The sequence below is a fragment of the Haematobia irritans genome, chromosome 4, assembly GCF_050003625.1.
Source record: "Haematobia irritans isolate KBUSLIRL chromosome 4, ASM5000362v1, whole genome shotgun sequence".
Lineage (NCBI taxonomy): Eukaryota > Metazoa > Arthropoda > Insecta > Diptera > Muscidae > Haematobia > Haematobia irritans.
In genome coordinates this window covers 161,699,123-161,719,385 of record NC_134400.1, presented here as the reverse complement: position 1 = coordinate 161,719,385, position 20,263 = coordinate 161,699,123, and the positions used below count along the sequence as shown (strand labels likewise).

The window sequence follows — 20,263 nt, the reverse complement described above, 5'->3', positions numbered from 1 at the left end:
TACCGATCCCGAGATTTGGTTTTGGAACCTCTTGGAGGAGCAAATTTCATCCGAGTGAGTTGAAATTTGGTACATTGTGCTAGTATATGGTCGTTAACAACCATGCCTAACTAGGTCCATATCTGTTTATAGTTATATATGGCCCTCAGATAAATCGATCCCCAATCACACAAAAATTGGTCCATATCAAGTTCATAATTGTATATAGCCCCCATATAAGCGACCCCCATATTTATATTCTGGCTCTCTACGTACAAAAAGTCCATATCGATTCGTAATTATTTGTAGACTTAACTATACATAACTTTTTTGTCTAATATATACCATGTATGGACTAAATCACAATTTAGAAAACGATGTTAAGAAGTTTTAAGATACCACAACCCAAGTACTTCGATTGTGGATGATAGTCTTTCGTAGAAGTTTCTACGCAATCCATGGTGGTGGGTACATAAGATTCGGCCTGGCCGAACTTGCGGCCGTATATACTTGTTTAAATAAACGATTTCACCGATTTATACGCGTTTTCCCTTGACCAAATTTTGACCGTATCACCCTTTAAAATGTAGAGTTCTTTACATTCCTAAAATGCTGAGATTTGTCGTCGAGTCGTATCAAAAATTAAACTTAGAGTTCTTTTGGACATATAAACACATATGGCAAAATATAATACTTATATCGGTCTATTTTTGGAACACTACACCTTAAAATTACAATTGGACTACTGTTAAAATGAGATTTAGGTTTAGGTTAGGTGGCAGCCCGATGTATCAGACTCACTTAGACTATTCAGTCCTTGTGATACCACATTGGTGAATTCTCTCTGAGATTTAGGTACACGACTCCGGAGTCGGAGTCGAGGCTAATAAGAAATGATGGAGTCGGAGTCGGAGCCGGAGTCGAGCAAAATTGACTCGACTCCACAGCCCTGACATTAACATTGCTATTAAGATTTTTAAGGTAGTCGATTTTGATCTCCAGTAAAATTCGTTAAGGGCTTACAACGATTTTTAATGTCAGTGAAAAAAGTTATATTATTCGGTTTTCCACTTAATTTCCCTTTTAGCTATCACTGGTGTTTTAATGTTTAATTTTGTCGTTTTTTATTTATTGACGTGTTTTCTCACCTTGGCCCGGTTCACTGTCATGCGTACGCTTGTTGTTTTTTTGGTTTAGTTTTATTTGTGTTTTTTTTTTAACAATAATTTTGCTGCTAGTGTTTTATTCTCGGAATGTTTGCGCGAGTTGTTCTGAAACAGCATTAAATCAAATCAAAACATTTTGCCAGTTGTGAAATGTATTCATCGATATTTGGGGCTTTTTTGTTATTCTGTTTTTTTTTTTTATATAAAAAATTGAAGCAAAATAATGTTGTCCGTCTCTCCCTTCATTCATCATTGGTGTATAGAACCTTTTATTTATTGCAATAAGATTTACATAATTTGACACCCCTTTATAGAAAAAAAACTATAGAAAATAAGTGTAATAAATGTATTGTATATTGGTCATTAATTATATTTATTTTGGTAATTTAAATTTGCCTATAATAAAATACATATTTTGCACAAAGCGCAAAAATTACATGTCCTTAAAATACACTGAAAAAAATACATTTGCGTGATATTAAAGATCATGTAACCAAAATTTTGGAATGCGCAATTTACAAAATATTAAAGACAAATTTCTTTAAATTAATGAAATTTTAATTAAAGTTTATAATCTTTGCTTCAATTTTTTATACCCTGCGCCACACTGTGGAACAGGTTATTATAAGTTAGTGCATATGTTTGCAACACCCAGAAGGAGATGAGATAGACACATGGTGTCTTTGGCAAAAATGCTCAGGGTGGGCTCCTGAGTCGATATAGCGATGTCTGTCTGTCCGTCTGTCCGTGAACAAATTTTTGTAATCAAAGTCTAGGTCGCAGTTTTAGTCCAATCGACTTCAAATTTGGAACAAGTATGTGTTTTGGCTCAGAATAGAACCCTATTGATTTTGGAAGAAATCGGTTCAGATTTAGATATAGCTCCCATATATATATTTCGCCCGATGTGGACTTATATGGCCCCAGAAGCCAGAGTTTTACCCTAATTTGCTTAAAATTTTGCACAAGAAGAACAATTAGTACTATAGTCAAGTGTGCCAAATTTTATTGAAATCGGTTCAGATTTAGATATAGCTCCCATATATATCTTTCGCCTGATATGGATTAATACGGTCCCAGAAGCCAGAGTTTTACACCAATTTGGTTGAAATTTTGCACTAGGAGTACAATTAGTAGTGTAGTCAAGTGTGCCAAATATTTATTGAAATCGGTTCAGATTTAGATTAGCTCCCATATATATCGTTCACCCGATTTACACTCATATGACGACAGTGGCCAATTTTTTGCTCCGATTTAATTGAAATTTTGCACAGGGAGTAGAATTAGCATTGTAGCTATGGGTGCCAAATTTGGTTGAAATCGGTTCAGATTTAGATATAGCTCCCATATATAGCTTTCGCCCGATTTACACTCATATGACCACAGAGGCCAATTTTTAACTCCTGAAATTAGTTAGTTGAAATTTTGCACAAGGAGTAGAATTAGCATTTTAGTTATGCGTGCCAAATTTGGTTGAAATCGGATCAGAAAAATGGTCAAACTACCAACATTTTCCTTGTAAAATCGCCACACTGAAAAAAAGCATACTCGGTTCCAAAGATTTTGTCTTTACTTTAAAAAATTTGGTATTGATTCCGAGCCAAAGAAGCGGAGAATACAAGTAAGGATACACGCAAAGAAAAAAAACGTTTGGGAAACGTGTACCGAAAACGTTTTTCTTTTGTTAGAGTTTTTTGAATTGCTTCGAAAATTTTAAACTTTTATCACCAAAAAAATTCGTTTGTTACAAAATTTTTATTTTTTCAATAAAAAATGTTATTTTTGAAACAACAACACAGTCCATTTCGTTTATATCAAACACTGTTCTTTTCTGACTTTAGGTCTTTAATAAGACACATTTTACAGTTCAAAATTTAATATACTACAATGTAATATTGAAAATTTTTTTCGGAATATTCCGAATATACGTAAAAAAAAACAAAAAAAAAAACTTTGGTCGGAGCAGGGATCGAACCCACGACCCTTGACATGCAAGTCGGACGTAGCAACCACTGCTCCACGGTGCCAAACTAAACGTTTGTTTCTGTTAAATAAACTTTGTTTATTCGGTTCGTGGGCGCCGTAAGCTATGCTATATAAATATAACTTAAATGGATATTTATCTATTGATGACCATAACAGGTACATAGCTCAGTGGTTAGTGTGTTGGCTTACAAAGTCCATGGTCCGCGGTTCGATTCTCCGTCCAGGCGAAAGGTAAAAAAATTTGTAAAATCGTATAATTTCTTCTTTCATTTCTTCTACATTGTATTACAGAAAAAAGTGATAAGAACTAAAAAACTTCGTGGAAGTGAGAAAGATGTGAGGGAAAATGCAATTAGCCAGAAAATTTTTTTTTGAGTTAGTCTTTATGAAATTGGTTTTACATCCTGGAAAAGAATAAACTTTTATCACAAAAAGTATATACTTTTCTTCCAAATACACTTCCTTTCAACGAAAAGCAAATGAGAAACGAACTTTGTTTGTCTAAAATTTCGTTTGGGAGGAAAGAAATATTTTTTTGCGTGTACTTTTAAGACACAATTCTCTTTTAAATTTAGGTTTTGTGTACTTGCTTCTAGGAAGAAAATTTTAATTTTTCGCTTTCTCAGCTTTTTTTCTTCATATGCTATAAAAGTCCTTTAAAAACGAGTTAACGGCAACTTTATTTTCCAAATTAGGACTAGACTTCCAGTAGAAATTATGCTATGTTTGAAGTAAAAAACTTCTTTAAAATAAAGTTTTGAAAAACATGTCCTATATTTGAACCATTTTTTGCTTTGTAGTCAAGATGCAAAAGACAACAAATTTAAAGACAATTTCATTAAATTTAAAGAATTTTTCTGAATTATTAAAGTCAAGTTGACCTTAGCCTATAAATTTTTTCTTTCATGTTAAGATACCCATTTTTAAGTCAAATCACTTAATTATAAGGACAATACGACTTCATTGAAAAGTTTATCGACATTTGGACAAGGAAAATAACTTTATTTTAGAGAAATGCGTCTTCTATGCTAAGCAAAATTTGTATTCGTATTTTAAAGACATGAAATCTTTGACCTCACGACAATATTTTTTTCAGTGCACTGCTTAGTCGAAAAGTTGTAAAAATGACTCTAAATTTCCTATCCTTTTAATACATATATATCGAGCGATAAATCATAAATAAACTTTTGCGAAGTTTCCTTAAAATTGCTTCAGATTTAAATGTTTCCCATATTTTTTTACTTAAATTGTGTTCCACCCTAGTGCATTAGCCAACTTAAAATTTTGAGTCTATAGATTTTGTAAAAGTCTATCAAATTCTGTCCAAATCGAGTGATATTTAAATGTATGTATTTGGGACAAACCTTTATATATAGCACCCAACATATTTGACGGATGTGATATGGTATCGAAAATTTAGATCTACAAAGTGGTGCAGGGTATAATATACTCGGCCCCGCCCGACTTTAGACTTTCCTTACTTGTTTTTTATTAAATTTAGGATACAAATTTTGGAATTTTACGTCCCTTCGTTAGAATCGTATGTCTTTGAACGAAGGCAAATTTTCCTTAAATAAAATTAAAATGAGCATACATATCTCATTTATCGAATTTTCATTCTCTTTTTGCGATATATTAATGAAGCTATCCACGTACAAACAAATGCCATTTTAAAATCCAAATTATAACAGATACTTCTAAGTAAAAAATGTTTTCTTAATTCCTAAACAATTTTTAAACCAAAAATACAAAATCCGCAAAATAAGTCTTAGCCTATATTTGAAGCGTTCTTATCTTAAATCTAAAGATTCAATATTTCAATCAGTTTAAAAAAAAATTCTTTAAATCAAAAATGTGTTTCTTTACATTAAGGAAAATTTACCAACGTTCAAAGGCTTACGACTTCAACGGAGGGACGCAAATTTTCAAAATTAGTGTCTTAAATTTTATGAAAAAAATTTTTGAAGCAAATATTATAAACATTCGTTTTATTAAAATTTCTTTATTTTAAAGAAATTTTTCCTTAATATTGTGTCCTAAAATTTAGATTGTGTAATCTTTAATATCATGTAAATATTTGTCTTACTTGTTAATTTTTCTCGAATTTGGAACAGACGAATTTTCATCTTTTTCGAAATTTAGAAATATACGAATTTTCGTCTTATTCTAAGTTTGGAAAAGTCGACTTTTGCAAGTCGATTTTTCTTTTTTGTTTCAAATTTGAAAAAGATGCCATTTAGAATTTTACGATTATTAAAAACAATGATTTTGACATTGCGAGTTTACACTATAAAAAGGGCTCTTTCAATTCAAATCCGTCCTTATGATTTTGGTTGCCTTAGTTCAAAGACTTACAACTTTAATGAAGTGACGCAAATTTCCAAAATTAATGTCTAAAATTTTATGAAAAAATTTTTTTGAAGCAAATATTATAAACATTCGTTTTATTAAAATTTCTTTATTTGAAAGAAATTTGCCCTTAATATTGTGTAAATTGTGTGTCCTAAAATTTCGGTTGCGTACTCTTTAATATCACGTAAATATTTTTTTCATTGTAGATTTAAAGCGAGAAAAAATGTCTTTATTTTAATAAAGCCGTATCTTTGGCTCGTAATCCAAAATACCAAAATCCTTAAGGGAAGTTCAAAATCTTTGAATCCAAGTAATCTTTTTTTGAGTGTACTAATGCCATTTTGCTTATCATAGAGAACGTACTTCTCTGATACAAAATTTTTTACTTGACCAGAAGTTGATAAAGTTTTGAAGCTGTTTTGTCTTTAAATTTAGATTTAATTTTGAAAATATTAGAGCCAAGTTTACCAGCTTTAATAATTTCGAAAAAAAATCTTCAAAATTAGTGATATTGTCATTAAATTATAAACTGACATGTTATATGTTGACTACACTGAAAAAAATATTGACCTAATATGGAAGATTATACAACTTAAATTTTAGGACTCAAAATTTACGCAATGCTAAGGGCAAAATTCTTTAAAACAATGGCATTTTAATTAAAAGAAAGTTTTCAATCCTTGCTTCAAAATTTTTTTTCATTAAATTTAGGACACAAATCTTGAAATTTTGCGTCTCTCTGCTGAAGTTGTAGATCTTTGAAGTAAGGCAAATTTTCATTAAAATAAAGAAAAACATTTTTAATTTATAGAAATCGTCTTTAACTCAACTGACATATTGAATTTTTAAATTTAAGATAAAAACGCTTCAAATATAGGCTAAGACTTATTTTAAGAATTTGGAGCTTTGGTTTAAAGTTTTTTTAGCATTAAGAAAAATGTTTTTACTTTGAAGTAAAGGGTGGTTAAAATTTCAAGGGCCGGTGTTGATTTTGAATAAAACACAAACTATTTAGGAAATTATTGTAATTTTATTTTATTATGATATATTGGTATTACTCAATTATGTATGGAACAAACTATTGGCCAAATGGGCGCCGCGCCCTCGGTGGCACACCTTCATCCGATGGTCCAAATTTTCGATGACGTTGAGGCATAATGGAGGTTTGTAACACATCGAAATATTGCTCTCAGACTCCATAAAGTACATAAAGGGTGATACGGTCAAAATTTGGTCAAGGGAAAACGCGTGTAAATCGGTGAAATCGTTTATTTAAAAAATCAAATTAAATTCCTTTTTCAAGTTCAATTAGTATAAAATTCAGGAAAAATATTCAGTTAGGCTTTCGCTTTTCCAAATCCGAATTGCCGGGCCTCACGCTTGACACCTTCCGTGAGATTTTGTACAGCCACCTTGTCCACCTTCTTCGCCACAGAAAGACAGTTTGCCTTGAACTGCTGCTCGTCCTTAGCAGTTTTATTGGTCTTCTTTAGGTTCCGCTTGACAATAGCCCAGTATTTCTCAATTGGGCGGAGCTCTGGCGTGTTGGGAGAGTTCTTGTCCTTGGGAACCACCTGCACGTTGTTGGCGGCGTACCACTCCATGGCCTTTTACCGTAATGGCAATATGCGAAATCCGGCCAAAACAGTTCGGAACAACCGTGTTTCTTCAGGAAAGGCAGCAGACGTTTATTCAAATACTCTTTCACGTAAATTTCTTGGTTGACAGTCCCGGAAGCTATGAAAATGCTGCTTTTCAAGCCACAGGTACAGATGGCTTGCCAAACCAGATATTTCTTTGCGAACTTTGACAGTTTTATGTGCTTGAAAATATCTGCTACCTTTCCCCTTCCTTTTGCCGTATAAAACTCCTGTCCCGGAAGCTGCTTGTAGTCGGCTTTCACGTAGGTTTCGTCGTCCATTACCACGCAGTCAAACTTCGTCAGCATCGTCGTGTACAGCCTCCGGGATCGCGCTTTGGCCGTCGTATTTTGTTTATCATCGCGATTTGGAGTCACTACCTTCTTGTAAGTCGATAGTTTTTGGCTCGATGCACGGTTGTAGACGATACACCCAGCTTATTAGCGGCATCTCGGAGAGAGAGGTTAGGGTTTCGCTTAAAACTACCGGCAACTCTCTTTGTCGTCTCAGCGGCTTCCGGTTTTCGATTTCCCCCCGATCCAGACTTCCTGGCTGTCGACAAACGTTCCCCAAACACTTTAATTACATTTGTAACGGTTGATTTGGCAACTTTTAGCGATTTTGCCAGCTTTGCGTGCGAGTAGCTCGGATTTTCGCGATGCGCGAGCAAAATTTTGATACGCTGCTCTTCTTGCTTGGACGGCATTTTGACAATTGAAGAGTGAATTCAAAAATCAAAATAGGAGCAACATTCTACACACACACACCTTCAAAATGAGGGGTGTTCAGGTTTTTTAAATGCAAAATTGAAAGAAATACGTCAAGTTTATATTGACCAAATTTTGACCGTATCACCCTTTAAAGGGTGGTTAGAAATTCAAGGGCCGGTGTTGATTTTGAATAAAACACAAACCATTTAGGAAATTATTGTAATTTTATTTTATTATGATATATTGGTATTAATCAATTATGTATGGAACAAAATATTGGCCAAATGGGCGCCGCGACCTCGGTGGCACACCTTCATCCGATGGTCCAAATTTTCGATGACGTTGAGGCATAATGGAGGTTCTATGCCGTTAATGTGCCGAATTATCTCATCCTTTAGCTCTGGAATTGTTGCTGGCTTATCGACGTACACCTTTTCTTTCAAATAACCCCAAAGAAAAAAGTCCAACGGTGTCAAATCACATGATCTTGGCGGCCAATTGACATCGCCATTACGTGAGATAACGCGGCCATTGAATTTGTTGCGCAAAAGAGCCATTGTTTCGTTAGCTGTGTGGCAAGTGGCACCGTCCTACTGAAATCACATATCGTCCACATCCATATCTTCCAATTTGGGCCATAAAAAGTTCGTTATCATCTCACGATAGCGAACACAATTCACAGTAAATGCCTGACCGGCCTCATTTTGGAAAAAATACGGCCCGATGATGCCGCCAGCCCATAAACCGCACCAAACAGTCACTCTTTGTGGGTGCATTGGTTTTTCGACAATCACTCTTGGATTCTCGTTCGCCCAAATGCGGCAATTCTGTTTATTGACGAATCCACTGAGGTGAAAATGTGCCTCATCACTGAAGATGATTTTCTTCGAAAATTGACCATCCACTGTTGCCATTTCTTGAAACCATTTAACACGTTGTTGGATTGTGTATCTCTCCATGGCTCAAATTGAGTAAGTCTGAAATAGAGAAATGACAAATAAAATTCGGAAAAAAAAACTTGGCGTTTAGGTGTGGTTCACATTCAACATCGGCCGTTACAATTTAACCACCCTTTACCTGGCATAATTTGGATTTTGAAATTGGAATTTGTTTGTACACAAATACCTTTATTAATATATCGCAAAAAGAAAATAAAAACTCGATGAATGAGATCTGTGTCCAATTTTAATTTATTTGATCCTAGATTTAAAGCCAGGGAGGTCCGTAAAAAATGTCTTTATTTTAAAGAAGCCCTGTCATTGGCTCGGAATCAATACCAAAATCCTTAAGGGAAGGTTAAAATCTTTGGATCCAAGTAAACTGTTTTTTGAGTGTACAAAGCCAAAAAGCATTTAAGAATAGAAGATGTCTTTCAAAAATTATGGAGTTTTCTTTTATTTAAAGCAGAGTCATCACAACCGGTGGACCTGTTTCTCTCCTCATACCAGCGTTTTCAAGGCTTTAATAACTGGTATTCGTTTTTTGTGATTTGGCAAATTTAATGCCAAGTTTATTAACTGCATAAACTTGGCATTAAATTTGCCAAATTTCCAGTATAGTGGTATAAAAAACCCTTCCAAATTAACATCATACATTTGAATGAAAAAACTAAAACATTGTATCCATCATTTAAAATTTATTTTTGTATTTTTTATGACAATAAAATTACGTGTTCTTTTCAAATTAAGCCTTTTTTTGGAAGATTTCTGAGAAAAGTCGGATTGTTAGAAAACAGACCGTCCAATGGTTTTTGAAAACAGAGAAAACTCGTCCTTGAATATAAGATTCTTTTGATTAGTCGATTTAATGCAATTTTCAAAAAAAAAATCAAAAGTTTATTAGTCGACTTTGTAGATTCCTAAAATCCAAAAAAGGCGATTAGGCGAAAATCCCACTTTGGTATCACTATTCCAAAGATCCACATTGTCTACACAGTTTGGCTGATATGTATTACCACCAACTTCAGGTTGCTATCATTTGTAAGCCGCTCGTTTGACTGCTGACAAATTTATTCCAGAGATAGTTCATTTTATTTTGTACTAGCTTACAAAAACATTTTGATATATTTCATTCAAAAATAAAGTTATGCATAATGGAATTCAATCGTGATAGTTTGATTTCTATATATTTTGCTGGAAAACCACAAGTGAAAAAAACAAAAAACGAAAAAATTGTGCCCTTTGTTTAATTTATTTTTGTATTTTTTATGGCAATAAAATTAGGTTTTCTTTTCAAATTAGGAGTTTTAGTTTGAAAAATTTTGGGAAAAGTTGGTTTGTTAGAAAAAAGACCGTCCACCGGTTTTCGAAAACAGAGAAAACTCGTCCTTGAATAAAATATTTTTTTGGTCCCTATTTTTTTTTTAACCCTACCTCTAAGATCCAAATATCTTTACAGAAAAATTTATCAACTTTTGGTTAACAATATTTTTTCTGTGAAAACAAGGTTAGGTCAGGTTCGCAATAGTGGCAGCCCACTTCGACTATTCCGTTCTTTGTAAGCTGAACTTCTCTCTTATCAATGAGTGCTGCTGGACAAAAAATTCTCATAATCATAGTCGGAGCAAGAACCCACACCGAAAGAATTCTCTTCGTTAATTTTACGAAGAATTCTTCATTAACTATTCTTCCTGAATTCTTCATTAAAATAACGAAATTTTCATTCATTTTCATAAATTTTACGAAGAACATTTTACGAATGTACGAAACTTCTACGAAACATTCTACATTAACTTTTCTTCGTAAAAAGTTCGTACTTTTAACGAAACTTTCTTCATATTTCATGAATTTTGTGAAGAAGTTTTTACGAATATTTTACGAAACATTCTGCGTTAAAATTTCTTCATAAAAAGTACGAAACATTTTCTTTGAAATAACGAAGAAGTTTCATTGAAGTTGTAAAATTTCCGTTCGCGGCATTAAATTGTCTTTTATAATGTGCTTGAGTGTATTCCTTTATTCTATTTTTTATGCAAGTCTATGCTACTTCTCATTTGGGTGATAGCGCGCTATGAATAAAAGTGAAGCAATAAAACTAAAAATTATTCAAAAACTTAAGATGTAAAGTAGTGATGTCATTTTTCACACTTGCAACTACAACCAAATGCACTTTCGACTATAAATTTTTTTTCTAAAAGTTCGAACATTTTTCAGGAAAAAGTACGAAAGCTTTTCATAAAAAGTACGAACATTTTTCATAAAAACTACGAAAATTTTTCATAAAAAGTACGAAACATTTTCGTAAAAAGAACGAAATTGTTTCATAAAAAGTACGAAGATTTTTCATAAAAAGTACGAAGATTCTTCATAAAAAGTACGATTTTTTTTCTTACAAACTACGAAAATGTTGGAAGAACTTTTCTTCGTAAAAAGTACGAAATATTTCGTACTTTTAATGAAAAGTTTCTTTGGTTGTAAAACAATGACAAATTTCGTACTTTTAACGAAATTTTTCGTTCTTTTTACGAAGAAAATTCTTTCGGTGCACAGAATTCTCTTTCGGAGGGTGCGGGCGAAAAATTAAATCTTGACTCTGATTTACCAATAAATTTTTCTATATGTGCCAAAAGGTTTCAATTGTCCCAAGCTCCTATGCATTACGTCCCTGGTCGGTAGATATTTCACATCATAGAGATATGGTTGGGAAAATGGACGAAAAACGGGCCTTAATTCACTCATGAAGCAGGTCATTTTTGCTTGTGAACGTTTACTTTTCTCCAGTGTACGTAATATCTTTCTGAATTCTCCCATCTCCTAAGAATTTCTTGTAGATTAATGTAATCAATAATTATAAAGTCCATGATTTATAATTTTCTTTGGAAACAAAAATAAATAAATTCAATAATGGACGCACAGTACATCTCCAGAAGAAAATTAACTGAACTCTTTTGGGGAAACATTTTTCGAGATATTTATCCTCCAAGCGGTTTACGGCAAAATTGGAGAATTTATATTTATAATTTGGAAATGTGCCAATTAATTAATTAAACAATACATTTATGTATGTGTGTATGTGTACATTGGTCGGGTATTATTTTTTTCTTTTTGAATTGCTTTTGCTTTTTGTAATTTCTTCTTTGATTTTACTAAAATGGTTCATGACCTCCTCCCACATATGGACTATTAAACAAATAATTGAGAACGAATTCATAATCAGACATACGTATATTTGCACTAAAAGCAATGAGTGAATGATGAATGTCTGATTTTCTGTATCATCAATAAGATTTATTTTGTTTTTTTTTTCTAATTGTCAAAATATGTGAATTATGTATATCTGTACTTTGAAAATAAGAAACCAAAAAACAGTAGAAAATCTAATAAAAAACAAGTATATACGGCCGTAAGTTCGGCCAGGCCGAATCTTATGTACCCTCCACTTCTACGAAAGACTGCCATCCATTATTATTAAATTATTAAAACTTCTTAACATCGTTTTCTAAATTGTGAGTTAGTCCATACGTAACTAAAGACCGATATGGACCTAGTTAGGCATGGTTGTTAACGGCCATATACTAGCACAATGTACCAAATTTCAACTGACTTGGATGAAATTTGGGCCTCCAAGAGGCTCCAAAACCAAATCTCGGGATCGGTTTATATGGGGGCTATATATGATTATGGACTGATATGGACCACTTTTGGCATGATTGTTGGATACCATATACTAACATCACGTACCAAATTTCAACCGAATCGGATAAATTTTGCTCTTCCAAGGGGCTCCGGAGGTCAAATCTGGGGATCGGTTTATATATGGGGCTATATATAATTAAGCACCGATTTCGACCAATTTTTGCATTGGTATTTGAGGCCATATATTAACACCATGTACCAAATTTCAGGATGAATTTGCTTCACTTAGAGGCTCCGGAGGTCAAATCTGGGGATCGGTTTATATGGGGGCTATATATAATTATGGACCGATGTGGACCAATTTTTGCATGGTAGTTAGAGATCATATGCGGACACCATGTACCAAATTTCAGCTGGATCGGATGAAATTTGCTTCTCTTAGAGCCCACGCAAGCCAAATTTGGGGGTCCGTTTATATAGGGGCAATACGTAAAAGTGGACCGATATGGCCCATTTGCAATACCATCCGACCTACATCAATAATAACTACTTGTGCCAAGTTTCAAGTCGATAGCTTGTTTCGTTCGGAAGTTAGCGTGATTTCAACAGACGGACGGACATGCTCAGATCGACTCAGAATTTCACCACGACTTTATGGGGTCTTAGAGCAATATTTCGATGTGTTACAAACGGAATGACAAAGTTAATATGCCCCCATCCTATGGTGGAGGGTATAAAAAAGAGTCGACTTGTTAATATTTCTCGAATTTGGAAAGGACGAATTTTAATTTTTTTCGAAAATTGGAAAAAAAGAATTTTCATCTTTGTCAAAATTTCGAAAAATACGAATTTTCCTCTTTTTCAAAATTTTGGAAAAGTCGACTTTTGACTTTTGTAAGTCGATTTTCTTTTTTGTTTCAAATGTGAATAAGACGCCTTTAAGACTTTTACGATTATTAAAACGAACGCTTTTGACGTTGCAATTCAAATTCGACTTTACGATTTTGGTTAAATGTTAAAGTTAACAGTTGATTATCGATTATCAAAGTCCGACTAGTCGATTTGACTCGAGTCGATTCCAAAAAGCCAATTTCAATTTTTCGAAAAAATGGCGATTAGGCAAAAAGCCCACTTTTGTACCACTATTCCAAAGATCCACATTTTTTGTCTGTATAGTTTGGCTGATATGTATTACAACCAACTTCAGGTTGCTATCATTTCTAAGCCGCTCGTTTGACAGCTGGCAGATTTATTGATTGACATTTCATTTTATTTTGTAAAAGCTTTTGATCTATTTCATTCACAAATAAAGTTATTTATGATGGATGGATGATGGAATTCAATCGTGATAGATTGATTTCTACATATTTGGCTGGTAAACTACAAGTGGCTATCGTTAGAGCCCATAGGTTATGTTAGGTTAGGTGGCAGCCCGATGTATCAGGCTCACTTAGACTATTCAGTCCATTGTGATACCACATTGGTGATCTTCTCTCTTATCACTGAGTACTGCCCGATTCCATGTTAAGCTCAATGACAAGGGACCTCGTTTTTATAGCCGAATCCGAACGGCGTTCCACATTGCAGTGAAACCACTTAGAGAAGCTTTGAAACCCTCAGAAATGTCAACAGCATTACTGAGGTGGGATAATCCACCGCTGAAAAGCTTTTTGGTGTTCGATCGAAGCAGGAATCGAACCCACGACCTTGTGTATGCAAGACGGGCATGCTAACCATTGCACCACGTTAGAGCCCTTGGACTAAATCCATTGAAGTTCCAAAAATTTAAAGAGCTCATCGATTCACAAAAAAGTTAGACTGGAAACAGTCCAGAAGTTGCTTCACTTGAACGAAAGTGATCAGTTACAAAATTTGGTTTTCTTCGACAACAAGCCATCCTAAATTGATCGGATTGCGAACAAAGAGGTCAGCAAAAAATTCACATCTTCGATTGGCCACTAAAACTCAAGCGCAACCTATGGTAAATAGTGTGGACTAGTGTAACGGCCAATTGTCGCTCCCCGCTCGCAATATCCGACCGTTGGGCAGACAAATTTGTAGTTAACACCATAAAGGGTGATACGGTCAAAATTTGGTCAAGGGAAAACGCGTGTAAATCGGTGAAATCGTTTATTTAAAAAATCAAATTAAATTTCTTTTTCAAGTTCAATTAGTATAAAATTCAGGAAAAATATTCAGTTAGGCTTTCGCTTTTCCAAATCCTAATTGCCGGGCCTCACGCTTGACACCTGCCATCAGATTTTGTACAGCCACCTTGTCCACCTTCTTCGCCGCAGAAAGCCAGTTTGCCTTGAACTGCTGCTCGTCGTTAGCAGTTTTTGTGGTCTTATTTAGGTTCCGCTTGACAATAGCCCAGTATTTCTCAATTGGGCTCTGGCGTGTTGGGAGGGTTCTTGTCCTTGGGAACCACCTGCACGTTGTTGGCGGCGTACCACTCCATGGCCTTTTTACCGTAATGACAAGATGCCAAATCCGGCCAAAACAGTACGGAACATCCGTGTTTCTTCAGGAAAGGCAGCAGACGTTTATTCTAACACTCTTTCACGTAAATTTCTTGGTTGACAGTCCCGGAAGCTATGAAAATGCTGCTTTTCAAGCCACAGGTACAGATGGCTTGCCAAACCAGATATTTCTTTGCGAACTTTGACAGTTTTATGTGCTTGAAAATATCTGCTACCTTTCCCCTTCCTTTTGCCGTATAAAACTCCTGTCCCGGAAGCTGCTTGTAGTCGGCTTTGATGTAGGTTTCGTCGTCCATTACCACGCAGTCAAACTTCGTCAGCATCGTCGTGTACAGCCTCCGGGATCGCGCTTTGGCCGTCGTATTTTGTTTATCATCGCGATTTGGAGTCACTACCTTCTTGTAAGTCGATAGTCCGGCTCTTTTTTTGGCTCGATGCACGGTTGTAGACGATACACCCCAGCTTATTTGCGGCATCTCGGAGAGAGAGGTTAGGGTTTCGCTTGAAACTACCGGCAACTCTCTTTGTCGTCTCAGCGGCTTCCGGTTTTCGATTTCCCCCCGATCCAGACTTCCTGGCTGTCGACAAACGTTCCTCAAACACTTTAATTACATTTGTAACGGTTGATTTGGCAACTTTTAGCGATTTTGCCAGCTTTGCGTGCGAGTAGCTCGGATTTTCGCGATGCGCGAGCATAATTTTGTTACGATGCTCTTCTTGCTTGGACGGCATTTTGACAACTGGAGAGTGAATTCCAAAATCAAAACAGGAGCAACATTCTACACACACAAACCTTCAAAATGAAGGGTGTTCAGGTTGTTTTAAATGCAAAATTGAAAGAAATACGTCAAGTTTATATTGACCAAATTTTGAGCGTATCACCCTTTAGCACTCAGAGTCGGTCATCTACGGATGGCTTAAGAATGAGGGTCCTCGCTTCATTTCAACCGCTCCTGATTTCAATTCAATGGACTTTTGCGCCTGGGGCATTTTAATTAGGTAAGGTTGACACCAACAAAATACCAAAGTGTCGATCATCTTATGGCGTCGCTTCGCCGCAGAGCCACATTTCATGCAGCGAGTGGTTTTGTCTGCCGTTTGAAGGCCATAATTCGTAGCCAATTCGAAAATCTTAACCGATTCTAAAATTTGATGTTATTTTCGATATTTTTTGCTTTTGAACAATAAGATTTAAAAAAAATATAGCACTTTACTTTGTTGCATTATATATCAGTCACCCTGGAGCTATCGTACAGAGAGCACTCTCGACGGAGGAATGAATTAGTTTTGCAAAGACAGTTTTGTATTCGCGCCATAAATCTAGAACCGTTCTGTGGATAGATCCAGCAGTGGAGAGACCTATTATAGCTTGACCAAAGAATCGGCCGAATGCCGACCAAAAATTGATAATCGGCCACGAATCGGCGTTTGATTTCAAGATTCTACTTAACTGAAGCTTTATCTTTACAGGAAAAAGTGCATTCATATTTTATGGAGCCTATTATGCTACGTAATGGTAACATATTTGAATATTGAAGTAAAATACTCCAAACTTCTTTGACTACAAATTTCGGCTTCGGTCAATTATTGCTTCTTTTTGGCGAACATAATCAGCTTGGCCTTCGGCCAATAAAGACCGCTTCGATCAAGCTCTAAGCCATAAATTGCTACATAGTATGTATGGTTTTGCATTCTGGTGACAGGAAGTGAAAAGCTGGATGAATCGTGTACACCATGTACTGATGCCCTTAACGCCATATTGCATCCATACACTCAGAATTTAATTTGCAAACGATCTTATAATACGCCATACACGATTAAATATAAAACTATACCAAGTATAAAAGAACAAAAATACTACTACCAACTATCAATTACTTGTTATGAAATATTTACATGGCCCTGCGATAGATCGACAAAATCTCGTATATTATTTTCATTGATTATTCCAGGGTCTTCGTTTTTGTTGTTATTGCATTTTTTTTGCAATAATATCCACTAATTTTACATCACATACTTGCTTTTAACGCCGCGTATTTTGTGGTATATAGATTTGTAATAACCGCTTGTTGCAGCCGCCATGCTATTCTAATGATGACGTCCACATACCACTGACAAATAATCTTGTTGGGGATGCAAATTAATGCATATTTGTATATACGCAAATATAGATATTTTAGCTTAGTAAGTAAATCATCACAAAATTGTTATTTGAGTCTTCTTAAGGCAGTTTACAATGGTACGCCTCAGCTAGACTAGAAATAGATAATACAAAATATAACAATAACTCATCAAATATTCATAGATTTTTTATTGCTATATGACATGATGACGTTAATAGTAATTCATAATAATTCATATCGTTAGTATCTAATATTTCGATTTTTGGTCCTTCAAGATGATTTAATTTATTGACTGTAATGACAGACTCTTCGCGATCTTTGGTTGAGGAAGATTTCCCCTGAGAAAGAAGAAGGCCAATTTATTCGTTTAATGTAAAGTTTCATTTATTCAGTGGATAAGTTTAACTGAAGTTTATGAGAAGGGTTTCGGCAAAGAGGGATGTGGAGATGGTCTCTACCGAGACACGTCGGCCCTCGGATGTGACGGTCTGTGAGGCAGCGTATAGTGTGTTACGTGGCTCTTGATCCACCGTCCTTCACAATTGGAGGGCTTGAGAGCATCTGGGACTCCTGTTGCTGCTTCTTGTATTGGTACTGGCGGTGTTTCTAATGGTTACGTAGGTACCCTTGATTGACGGTCGGAGACGTGATGATGAAGGACGTGCTGAGATGTGACTGTATTGGCCATACAACCACGGTTGCCACTCAAGCCATAAATAATCTACCAATATTTAGAGAAAATGTTACCAAAAACCTAACAGGTTGGCTGATAAGTCCCCGGTCTGACACATAGATGGCGTCGTTAGTATTAAATGCATATTATTTTTATATAGTACAAACCTTCAAATGATTCGTGTCAAAATTTGACGTCTGTAAGTCAATTAGTTTGTGAGATAGAGCGTCCTTTGTGAAGCAACTTTTTTTATTGTGAAAAAAATGAAAAAAGGAATTTCGTGTTTTGATAAAATTCTGTTTTCTGAAGGGAAAAATACGGTGGAAGCAAAAACTTGGCTTGATAATGAGTTTTCGGACTCTGCCCCAGGGAAATCAACAATAATTGATTGGTATGCAAAATTCAAGCGTGGTGAAATGAGCACGGAGGACGGTGAACGCAGTGGACGCCCGAAAGAGGTGGTTACCGACGAAAACATCAAAAAAATCCACAACATGATTTTGAATGACCGTAAAATGAAGTTGATCGAGATAGCAGAAGCCTTAATTGGGCTTCGAATTGCTTCCCCACCCAAGGTATTCTCCAGATCTGGCCCCAGCGACTTTTTCTTGTTCTCAGAAAATTTTGTCCAAATTTTATTTGTATAGAAAATTTTGTCAAAATTTTTCTTTCTATAGAACATTTCGTAGACGGATGACGATCTGTGTTGTTAGGGTGATCCCTGAGCTGATGGATGGACGTAAACGATCCTGGAGATGTCGCTGTCCTCTAGTTAACGGCTAACGGACGAAGGAAAATGTGGCTAGAGTGTTCGCACAGCTCTAATGGATGGACGACTGGCTAATGAATACGTGGCTGGAATGATCGCACATCCGACACTGAAAGAATATTTACGTGATATTAAAGATTATGCAACCTCAATTTTAGGATGGGCAATTTACACACTATTAAGGACAAATTTCTTTAAAATAATGACATTTTAATTAAAAGAAAGTTTATTTGCTTCAAAATTTTTTTTCATTAAACTTAGAACACACATTTTGAAAATTTGCGTCCTTTCGTTAAAGTTGCTAAACTAAGGCAAATTTTCCTTAAAGTAAAGAAACACATTTTAGATTTAAAGAAATCGTCCTTAAATTAACTGAAATATCGAACCTTTGATTTAAGATAAAAACGCTTCAAATATAGGCTAAGACTTATTTAGAGGATTTAGCATCTTTAGTTTAAAGTTTTTTGTTGGAATTAAGAAAATGTTTTGTAATTCGAAATATCCGTCATAATAGCTTTATTGATGTACTGGAAAAATAGAATGAAAATTCGATAAATGAGATCTGTATCCTAATTTTAATTTTATAGATCCCAGATTTAAAGCCAGATGGGTCGCAAAAAATTTCTTATTTCAAAGTACCCGCATCTTTGGCTCGGAATCAATACCAAAATTCTTAAAGGAAGGTCAAAATCTTTGAATCCAAGTAAACTTTTTTTTAGGGTAGCTGTGGAATGGGAGAAAATGAGGTACTGAGGAACACGTGGCCAGTGTGAAAGCACCCACTACCCCAGTGATCCCCAACGATAGGAACGGAATGGCCCTCTACTAGGCAGCCTGTGATGCAGTTTCGCCGATGACGTCTACACTAATAGAAAAAATTGCGTTTCAAAATCGTGAACGGACGTTGTCAAAATGAAACAGAAACGTTCACAAAAAATCAAAACGGAATGTTCACGATTTCGTCCACGGGCGTTCACGATTTCATGAACGGCATTCGGTTTTCTTTGGCCATGAAAAGTCTTAAAATAATCGTTAGACGTTGTTATGGCAACTCCGCCGTTGGTGCAATGTGCTAAGGCGACTGTTAACGCGTCACGATACGCGTTAACAGTCGCAACACAGGTTCGAGTCACGGTAGAGGAAATCTTTTTTTAATTTTGCTTATAAATTCGTAACCATTACGTTTTCAGATCATGAACGCTGGTTGTTGTTTTGACAACGTATGGTGTCATTTTTACGTTGTCAGATTGACCCCATCTGTTCTCAGTTTGACAACACATGTGTGTTGATCCACTTTCATGAGCGGTTCGTTTCGAAATGACCACGTCGTTCATGATTTTTTCCATGGGTGTATATAATTTTCGGCCGTTGGGGATCTCTTGGTGGTAGAGATGAAGTCGTCCTGTATTTCGAGTAGACGATCCAAAATTCTTTGGTTGGTTTTCGGGCTCCTAGCAGTGACCTGAAGAAAGAAACCAAAATTATGCCACCGTGTGGTAATGGTTAGCGTGCTCGCCTTGCATAAAAAGGGTCATGGGTTTAATTCCAGTTTCGAACGCAATTGGGAACGCCATCCGGACTTTAAAAAGGAGCTCCCTTGTCATTGAGCTAAACACAGAATCGGACAGCAGTCAGTGGTATCACAGTGGACTGAATAGTCGGGCTGCCACTATACCTAAACAAAGAAACACAAGTATCGGTGAAGTGATTACATCACAGTATGAGATTAGGAATCAGGAGGCCTGGAACGTTACAGGTTACTGGTTCTTATATAGCCTATGCAAGGAGGAGTTGATCGAGTTACTCAC

General features: G+C 35.5%; 1 protein-coding gene across 21 annotated transcripts in view; it reads left to right on the top strand.

The window, feature by feature from the left end:
* Mbs (Myosin binding subunit) overlaps window positions 1-20,263 on the top strand; it is a 251,005-nt gene that overhangs the window by 39,316 nt on the left and 191,426 nt on the right. The gene's annotated exons all lie outside the window — the stretch shown is intronic.